This window comes from Amborella trichopoda, chromosome 11 (genome assembly GCF_054954075.1).
Source record: "Amborella trichopoda isolate Santa Cruz 75 chromosome 11, AtrichopodaSantaCruz75HAP2 v2.0, whole genome shotgun sequence".
NCBI classification, from domain to species: domain Eukaryota; kingdom Viridiplantae; phylum Streptophyta; class Magnoliopsida; order Amborellales; family Amborellaceae; genus Amborella; species Amborella trichopoda.
In genome coordinates this window covers 12,331,008-12,340,515 of record NC_142346.1, presented here as the reverse complement: position 1 = coordinate 12,340,515, position 9,508 = coordinate 12,331,008, and positions in this window count along the sequence as shown.

The following is a 9,508-nucleotide window of genomic DNA, read 5'->3' as shown; positions in this document are numbered from 1 at the left end:
TCCTTTGAAAGCCTTACAATCTCTCTTTCTCACTTTCTCTCAGCTTCATTTCACATATATGTTATATAAACATTTGCAGTTAACCCCTTTGTACGTGGGTCCGAAACCATTACCCTTATGGGTAAGCTCGATCTCCCTACATTGCACCTCATTGCACAAATGATAAAAGCTGAGCTTTATGTTCTTGGACTTCTTATGGAATCGTAGGACTTTAGACATGCATATTGCAGCCATACTGTCACAGAATATTCTTACACACTCACATCGTAAGGGCCCTTATACCGCCTCCTTGAGTGCCATGCAACATGTCACATACTCTGACTCCATGGTGGTAGACGCTCTGAAAATGTGATTTCAAATTAATCTATTAAGATGTTTAAAGAAACATAAGACTCTAAATGAATAACCAAAGGACAACACAATCGAGGATAAATTCGCTTGTGCATTTTGTATCATAAAAACACAGGTTTTATATACTGCTGGGAAAGTGATAAGTTCCAGAGGTTTAATCCTCTGTTACAACTTACATCAGCCTAAACTAGGCCATAGACCCTTGATTCAGGCCTTGAAACCTATACATATGATTCTAGACAGGAAAAATATACAGTCATACAAAATGAAAACAATACCATGGGAACATGTGCCCATATACCTGAACTTAAATGCATGGTATTGTTGTATGATCTGCTCCTCCTTCGAGATTAGGCTTCAAGTGGGTCTAGAAATAATAGCCTCTCTCTATCAAACACGATGTAGAAAACAACCATCTATGGGACTGCTTCTTAATGTACTGCAAATATTGTCACTCTGTTATCTCTCTATCTTTGTCACACTAAGTATACTATGCGATGATTCAACTCTATCAATCCAACTTAATCGAACCTCCCTCTAATCAAGAGAAGAGGCTTTATATAGACATTTACCATTTGATGACCACGAAACTGCAATCCATCTATCTGTTGACCATGCATCTTTATCTTTACAATCCAATATTTATAATGATAATCATGTAATTTGAATGAATGTAAAGGTGTCTTCTAATGATATACAGACATCTTAGTCAATGCTCATCTATGTGATATTCAATTTCGAACCCATAGCTTTCAGATCTAGCATGGACATCACGTGAAAAAATTAAGGAATATGTTATTGCTTATTGTATGTCAGTTAAGGTTCGGCATCACAGTCTTGATATGCTCTTGTATTCCTTCAACCGCTTTATGATGATGAATCATTTGATCATGAAATTTGGAGAAATGAAAGAGGTCTCGAAGACGAACACAATGGTCTAAGTCAGGCTTCAAATGCACCACAACTGAGAGAAATATGATCTGTCCAAGTTAACTTGTTTTGGTTGAAAATTGTGTCAGCAAGACCAGTACATTGTGGATGCAACCGCTTCCACTACAATAACTAATAAAATGCCACAACTTTTAAAGGTGATAGGGAATTGAGTCAGAAATCCAATGGTCCTAATCCCATAAAAAAATTCCTTGTATCTAGAGAGAAATCTCAATTTTGGTAACTAGAGGTCATCTGACTTTAACAGACAATGCATACAACCTTAAAGCTTTTAACTATTGATGGATACGTATGATGAGTTAAACAACCTCCAAATAATATGAAACTTCCAAGTGAGAGCTATATAGAACGAACTTAGTCTCATATAGCAACTAAGAGCATATTCAATAACCAAGGCATATGTTCAAGCTTATTAAGCTCATATATCTTATTCACTATTTTGTCACGACATTTATCTGGCGTCTGTAAAAACCTGTCTTACAATCAGCCTCCAACCTTATTGAGCGTTTGTCAAAATGTACCTCATCTCACATGTGACTAAAAGTACACCCAAGAAAAGCGCCTCGGGCATTAAAAACGTGGTAGAAACCCAAAAAGCATGTGACGTCTGTTGATTCAGGTGAATTTACATGCATGCATGCCTTAATTCTCTCAAACAGTCCCTTTATTTTAAAAATCATGGGATGGATAACCACCAAGTCGCCACTTTTCAACATATCATCATTATTACTCCTTATTCCCAAGAGATTATCTCTTCGGCTTCCATACAGGAGTATATAAATTCCGATGGATCACGAGAAGTCAACCTCACATCACATCATGAGTTCTTTAAATTTCCCTCGTCAGCTATCCATCTCTTTAAATCCCAACCGTATTACTGTTATCAAGGGTAGTAGGGATCATACAATTGACATTCCTCGGCCCATTACAGGGGGAGAAAGTAGCCAAAAGCAACCACCAAACTTTCAGGTTGTGGGTATAGCCTCCTCCTCCTCTAAAGAACTCGAGGAAGGAGCTCTTGAGGCGGCACTAGAGGCTGAGCTTAGGAAAGATCCTAATTCTGAAAAGATTGCTCACCTTCAAGAACTGGTGACAAGACTACGCCTTGAGGTGCAGCACTATCAGAAAAGGTCTTACTTTTATAAGGGAGAGGCTGAGCATGCGATGGAAACCCTTTCATCTGTCAAGATGAAGGTGAGCAGGATTGCTAAGTTCATCCGCTTCAGGGAGTGATGCCCTGAGTCGCGAAGGAGCTATCTCTTTATCTTTTTTGTTTTCTTTTCTTTTCCCTTTTTTCTTTTTTTTTTCTTTCTTTGAATAATATTGTAAGGGTTTTATCCCACAAAAATACTGAATAAAGCTTCATATTTCATATCTTCATTCTTTTTTTTTTTTGTACTTATTTTGCACTGATCAATATCCATGAATATGCACCTCTGCTTTTCATTCGCTGCCAGTTAATATTTCCTTGAAAGAGAGTTATCTAATCCTTCGTTCGTTAAAGGCATGAGATAAGTCCTTTATTCAAAAATAGAATTTTCGCCTCTTTCTTTTCAAATAATCCATACGGCAATCAAGTAAAAGGCATAGGGCTTAAATGTCTTAAGATATACATGTATGGGCGTTTTGGTAAAACATGCAAGCTATCATCATTATCCCGCCTTAACTTCACCGTGAATCGAGGTGAAAGGATACCCACGTGTCAGTCTGTCATTTATCTTCCATTCCTTCCCTTTTATCTTATATCTTCTTCAACTTCCTTTTGACAATCAAAAAACCTCCCGGCTCTCTGCAACTCCAGCCAATTTATTGCAATTTCTATTGCTAGTAAAGAAAACCCCTGCGAAACATCATATCTGAAAAATACTTTACAATCACCACCTCTACTCCTCAATTCTAAAGACTCCGATCAGTATTTGCCTCCCTTGTTAGTATCCAGTGACCCTCTTTCAAAAGCTTCAACTCTTTTGCAGAAACACCACTTGATTAACCATCACAGGTGAAGACTGCAGATTTTGGCTTTTTTGACTTCTTCACCCAAATTCCAATTTTTTGACGAAAATTCATCACAAAACGGTAAGCGCCCTCATATGTTTTCGGCATCCTTTATTTCATTTTATTCCCATTATCATCGTTTTTATTTTACTCGTCACCAACTCCTATATTCTTGATCGTAACTTGATCCTAAGCATATGCTCACGATAGGGACAAGGTTCAACGTCTCTTGGCTAATCCTGCCCTTTAATCTCAGTCACTGCTCCTAGCATGTGGCCTAACTTTGGCTTTCGATTAATTAGGCTTTTAGGATTTTTTGGGATTCAATTTATCATGCAGATGCTCTGCCGAAATTTTGCCAAAATCCCTTAGGATTCCTTCTAAAATTTGGGCGAAGTTTTCTCCATGAGGCGTCAGTTAAAAATTGAGGATCCAACATTAGATTGCTTGATTGTTCTAACTAGCATTGTTCTGGCGTTGTATAGACCATCCGTCCAACATCTTGGCCTTAAATCCTTTTACCGATAATGGGCTCACGATAAGAATTTATTAATTGTTGGTTAGGCTTGTTGGAGTCTCATTGTCTCTCAGCTAAACCTTACTTTTGAACCATAAAGACATCGGTTGTCGATTAAAAGCTTCTGACTGATATATCTTGAGTGAGTCTAAGGTTTTAAACTTGTGATCTATGCCATATCATGGTTATTCATGGTCAGCTGATATGTATCTGAAATGATCTAAGGGTCGAACCTTGACCTGAGCCACGAAGGCATCTGCCTTCGGTTAGGAATCTTAGGTCATACGAAGAATATCAGTTTAAGGATCGAATATTAGCTTGAGCCACGAAGGCATCATCCGTAGGTTATGAACCTTAGGCCATATGAATAATATAAGTTTAAGGATTGGACATCAACCTGAGCCACAAAGGCATCAGCCATAGGTTAGGTACCTTAAGACATACAAAAATATCAGTCTAAGGATCGAACCTTGCCTCAGCCATGAAGGCATCAGCCGTTGGTTAGGAACCTTAGGCTATACATGAGATGTATGAGTTTAACGATCGAACCTCAACTTGAGCTATGAAGGCATTAGCCGTCGGTTAGAAGGTTTAGGCTATATGGGGAATATCAGTCCAATGATTGAACCTTAGCTTGAGCCACGAAGGCATCAGCCTTCAGGTAGAAACCTTAGGCTATATATATGAGAGATATGAGTCTAAGGATAGATTTGAGGAAATGACGTGTAATCTATTTTCATTTCCTTACTCTTTAGGTGTACCCAAATATTGAAAATGCTAGATTTCCTTATAATCTATTTTCTTGTAATGGATTTCCATGTATCCAAGCGACCCCTAAGGGCATTCCAATCAAAACGGAAGTGTATTCCCGTGGCCCAATCACAGAAAACATCATCAATGCATTTCTTGAAATGGGTAACTATCTTCCCATTATATTGGAATCTGGGCATGCTTGTTACTAGTTGCAGATAATATCCTCTTTGTTGCCCATGATACCATTGGCACTAATGGCGGGTCACACCTACGTGCCTCCCATATCGCAGGACAATGAACTTGTACATATGGCATATTGTTGTGCAAGAATCCCAGGCAGTCTTCACACTAGAATTAGACCAATTCTCTTGTCTCTTAAAGACAAAAGACAATGGCCAATGTTGGTCCATCCCATGTTGCTCGGCAAATCGATGGGGCTATAAAACTAAATTGTATTCTCGACATCGATCCTGAGGAGAAGTAGTATCTCTTGATGAGTAGTCGGATGATCACCGATCCTGCATTCATATTTGTCTACAAAGAGACGATCCCTTGAGCCTCCAATATGAAAGGGCTTGGCACGGAGAAAAGTCACTCCCACAGAAAAGCATTTGTGCCTTTTCATCAGGATGGAAAGTAGCCCTGCTCCCCGTCAAACACAACAAAAAGGGGAAAGTGTTAGTATTTGTCTCGCTTATTGATAAGTGCCTAAAAAATAAGCACCTAGCCATCCATATACATTATGAATGGGAAAAGGCATTTGAATGGTCCCTAGAGTCTTTAGGCATCAACTACCTCATTGAGTCTATTGTAAATGTTGCACAAGGCTAGTTGAGTTAGGGCATATATGTGGTCTTCTGCCATGTTGCAAGCTACTTAAGGGCACTCTGACTAGATTGCATGATCTCAAGAGTCTAGGAGGGCAAAACTGCACAGGAAAAAGGCGATGTAAGCTGCCAAATCTATAATATCATCCAAGTTGATAGGACGAGGTCGTAAGGGATGGAAGTGTCTTGTTTGAGTTAAAGATGAGATTCTATGGTTCTCTTGTAGCACTCGTTGTATAAAAAAAGTGTGAAATCCATATATGAAAAGTAATATTGGAGACTCCGAGAAGGGAAGCCAATTTCAGGAACTCATTGAATACCTCATTTAAGGATTTTGGCTGACAGAGGTGAGGGTAAACTTTGTCCCCAAAGATCATGTCATTCTCCAGGGTAAATTATTTATAACGGTCTCCAAGGAGGGAAAGAGCACCGATGAAATGAAGATCTAGGAGGGATATGCCACCCTCCATATTCAAAGAAATTAGAGTTCGTCTCAGAACATCAGGTCTCCAAAATATGCCCATGCTATGTTTGCACAACGGTCATAAGGATATGTAGAGCAATCGCTAGCACCTAGAAGTCATGTAGCTTTTAGTGTGGAATTGGCCATAGATCTCTCGAGTCCAAGTATAATAGCCACGTAGGAAACCACTTTCTCCCATACATATGAACCCGTCATGATCCCACTTGACCTTACGAGTAAGGATCTTGTGAGCAAGAATTGGAAAAGCCCTATTATCAGCCGTGTTTTTGTGGGAATAATAAAGAAAAAGACTGTGTGAGGGTAGACTGTGAAAAGAATGCTACTCGAATTTACCAAGCTCAAGGGGTTCGACCATGTAATTAATGGAGAGTGGCCATTTTATGTGCATGTTGATATTGCCGACATCTTGACACACAGGTTTATGACGAGTTAGCTAGACTCTTGTACACTTCTCAATCCATTTCTCCATTCTTTTGGGAATGCTTTGGTACGCATGGCACCTGAGAAAGGAAACAAGAGTTTCGTGCCAGTTAAAGCCTGAACTCATACCCATATCTCTCATATATAACTTAGGGCTCCTAACTAAAGGCTAATGCCTTAGTGGCTCAAGCCAATGTTCGACTTTAGACTCATATTTCTCATATACAAGGTTCATAACCTACGCTTGATGCCTTTATGGCTCAAGTCGATGTTCGATCCTTAGACTCATATCTTCATATATATAGATTAAGGTTTCTAACCAATAGCTGATGCCTTCACGGCTCAAGTCGAGGTTTGATCCTTAGATTGATATTCCCCAAATAGCCTAAGGCCCCTAACCGACGGCTGATGCCTTCGTGGCTCAAGTCGAGGTTCGATTATTAGACTCTTATCTCTCATATATACCCTAAGGTTCCCAATCGATGGCTAATACCTTCGTGGCTCAGGCCAAGGTTCGATCCTTAAACTGATATTCTTCATATGGCCTAAGGTTCATAACTGACGGTTGATGCCTTCATGGCTCAAGTTGATGTTCGATCCTTAGACACAGATTTCTCATATATATAGCCTAACGCTTTTGAATGATGGCTGATGCCTTCGTGGCTCAAGCCAAGGTTCGACCTTAGACTCATATTGCCACCGTTAGTGGAAGTTCTAGAGTCGGAAGTATTTGGGAGTCAAAGGGAGAGAAACGAGTGGTCTAAGTTCAGAGATGACCTGTGGATGTGGGCAGATTATAGGAGTCGACTTAATTGAAGCTCATAATTTTTATTTTTGTAATTGAGATGAATTAAGGAGAAAATTTTTTATGGGATGTAAACTTGATTTTGCTTTATGTTTTTCTGTTAGACATTATGACCATTTTAAATCTATGCAAATTTCTATTTTGCTCATGTATAACTTAACTTTGTAATTGTGTTTTACATTGCTATATTAGATGAATGTATTCCATGTGATTTTTTTTTTAATAGTTGATGTGATAGTGATATTTGATAATTCATGTTAGATATGGCGAATGAAATTCCAATAACTCAGTCAAATCCTAAGACATGGAGGAAACTTAAATGAACTTAAAAAATGGTGACAATTTTGTTGGAGCTATTTGTTGAGCAATGCTAGCTCATTAAGAAACCTGAATCAGCTTTTAAAAATGAGCAATGGAGTGCAATTGAGCAGAAGTTCAATGTCAATCTTGGAATGAATTTGATAAGTGATGCTTTTAAGAATAAACTTAGAACATGGTTAAAGAACAAAAGATTGTCAAACAAATGAAGGATAAAAGTGGCTTTGGATGGAATGAAGATTCACATATGGTCATTATCGATGAATCTTTATGAGATGACTATGTAATCGTATATGTATGTTTCTTATCTATCTAATTTTTTATTATTTTGAAAAAATATAAATTAGTTATTTAAGTTAATGCATACTATTTTTATCTTGCAGTCTAATCCACTTGCAAAGAACTTCAAAGGAAAGTCCTTTGAATAATGGAAAGAGCTGAGCATAATTTTCAGCAATGATTTTGCCGAGGGTGTTGGTGCCAGAACGGCGGCACAACTAGAGAGGGACATTGATGATGATTATGAGGATATTCGAGAGACGATTGTAGGCTTAGATGATAATGATGGTGTTGAGCAAATAGGTGATGATGAGGACTTCCCAAAAACACCGGTTCAATCAAGTACGAATGGAATAATCACCAATCCATTCGAGAAAGCAACATCTGTTATGTCGTCGAGGAAGAAAAAACAAATCTTGGTTGATACTGTGGAGTCAATAGGTATAGTCGTGAAAGAAATTGGTGCTGCAATTATAGAGTTGAGGAAACCAGCAACAAACACACATATACAAAAGGTCTACAAAGCTCTTAAACATATACACGTCCTTACTCGATCCATCTTCATGCGAGCATATAATGAAATGATAGCAGACGTAAAATATTAGTGAGGAATTATTAGAAATGACTAAAGAAGACCGAGTGTTTTGGATTAACTTGAAGTACTTTCAAGAAGGTGGTGACAAGTAAAGTGGAGTGAAATCCACACTTTGTTTATTTGGGTTCCTCTCTCTCTCTCTTTATTTGACTTAGATGATTTTTTGGACTTAGGAATTTTTTATATCGAATGGTTATACTTACTCTCTAACATACATACACACACACACACACATTATCTCTCTCTCTTTTGGTGGATGATGATGAACTTCTCTATCAGTTTTTATATCGATGATAACATTAGTAAATTTTGTTGGAACAATGACAATTTTTATTTCACATTCTCATTCTCCCTTTAAAATGGTGATGATTAAGATCAATACTTTGCACTCTCTCTATCTTTGGAATGGTGATTATTAATACCTTTATTTCTCTCTCTCTCTCTCTCTCTCTAGAATGGTGACGATGTTATTATTAAAAAATCTTTTTAGAATGATATGATTAATTCTATATTTCAGTGGAATTTTGTGATAAAAAATAAACAAATAATAGTTTATAGTCAAGTGCTGGTAAAATGTTGGTCATGCATTTCCCATATTTCTTCTAGATATAGCCAAACAGTAGCAATGTATTTACCAGGTTGCATCTAAATACTACCCAAACAGTAACAATCCATTTGTAGGTACGTCGTTAATATATTTCATAGACAATATATTTTCAGGTATCCAAACGACCCCCCTTAGTGTTAAACAACCAATGAAGGTTTACTCAAAAAAAAACCTATGGGGATTGAGCTCTCCGAAGAGCAAATGGATGAAGGGCATGAGTCCTTTTATCATCATTTAGCTACTTTATTGTCCAACAAGTTGGGAGCTCAAGAGATGTTCCAAGACCCTCTTGTTCGAAATATCAACTTGATAGTCAGCCCCAAGAATGCAAAATCTATTAAGTGTCCCTCAGCTTCTACTCCTTAGAAAAATCCAAAAGCAAAAGAAAAACCATGAGCTAATCTCCTTTGAAGAAGAGATCAAGCACAACAAAAGGCAAGAAGAAGATTCAAAACCCTCCAATTATAAAGGTTCCTTAGAAAGAATCGAATGCTCCTGCTGCAACATCCAAACATTCTAATGGTGATTCAAATGACAAGGGTAAGAGGAAAGCAAGTAACCATTCACGTTCGGAGCCGCTTCTTAAAGAGCTGGTTGCAGAAAGTA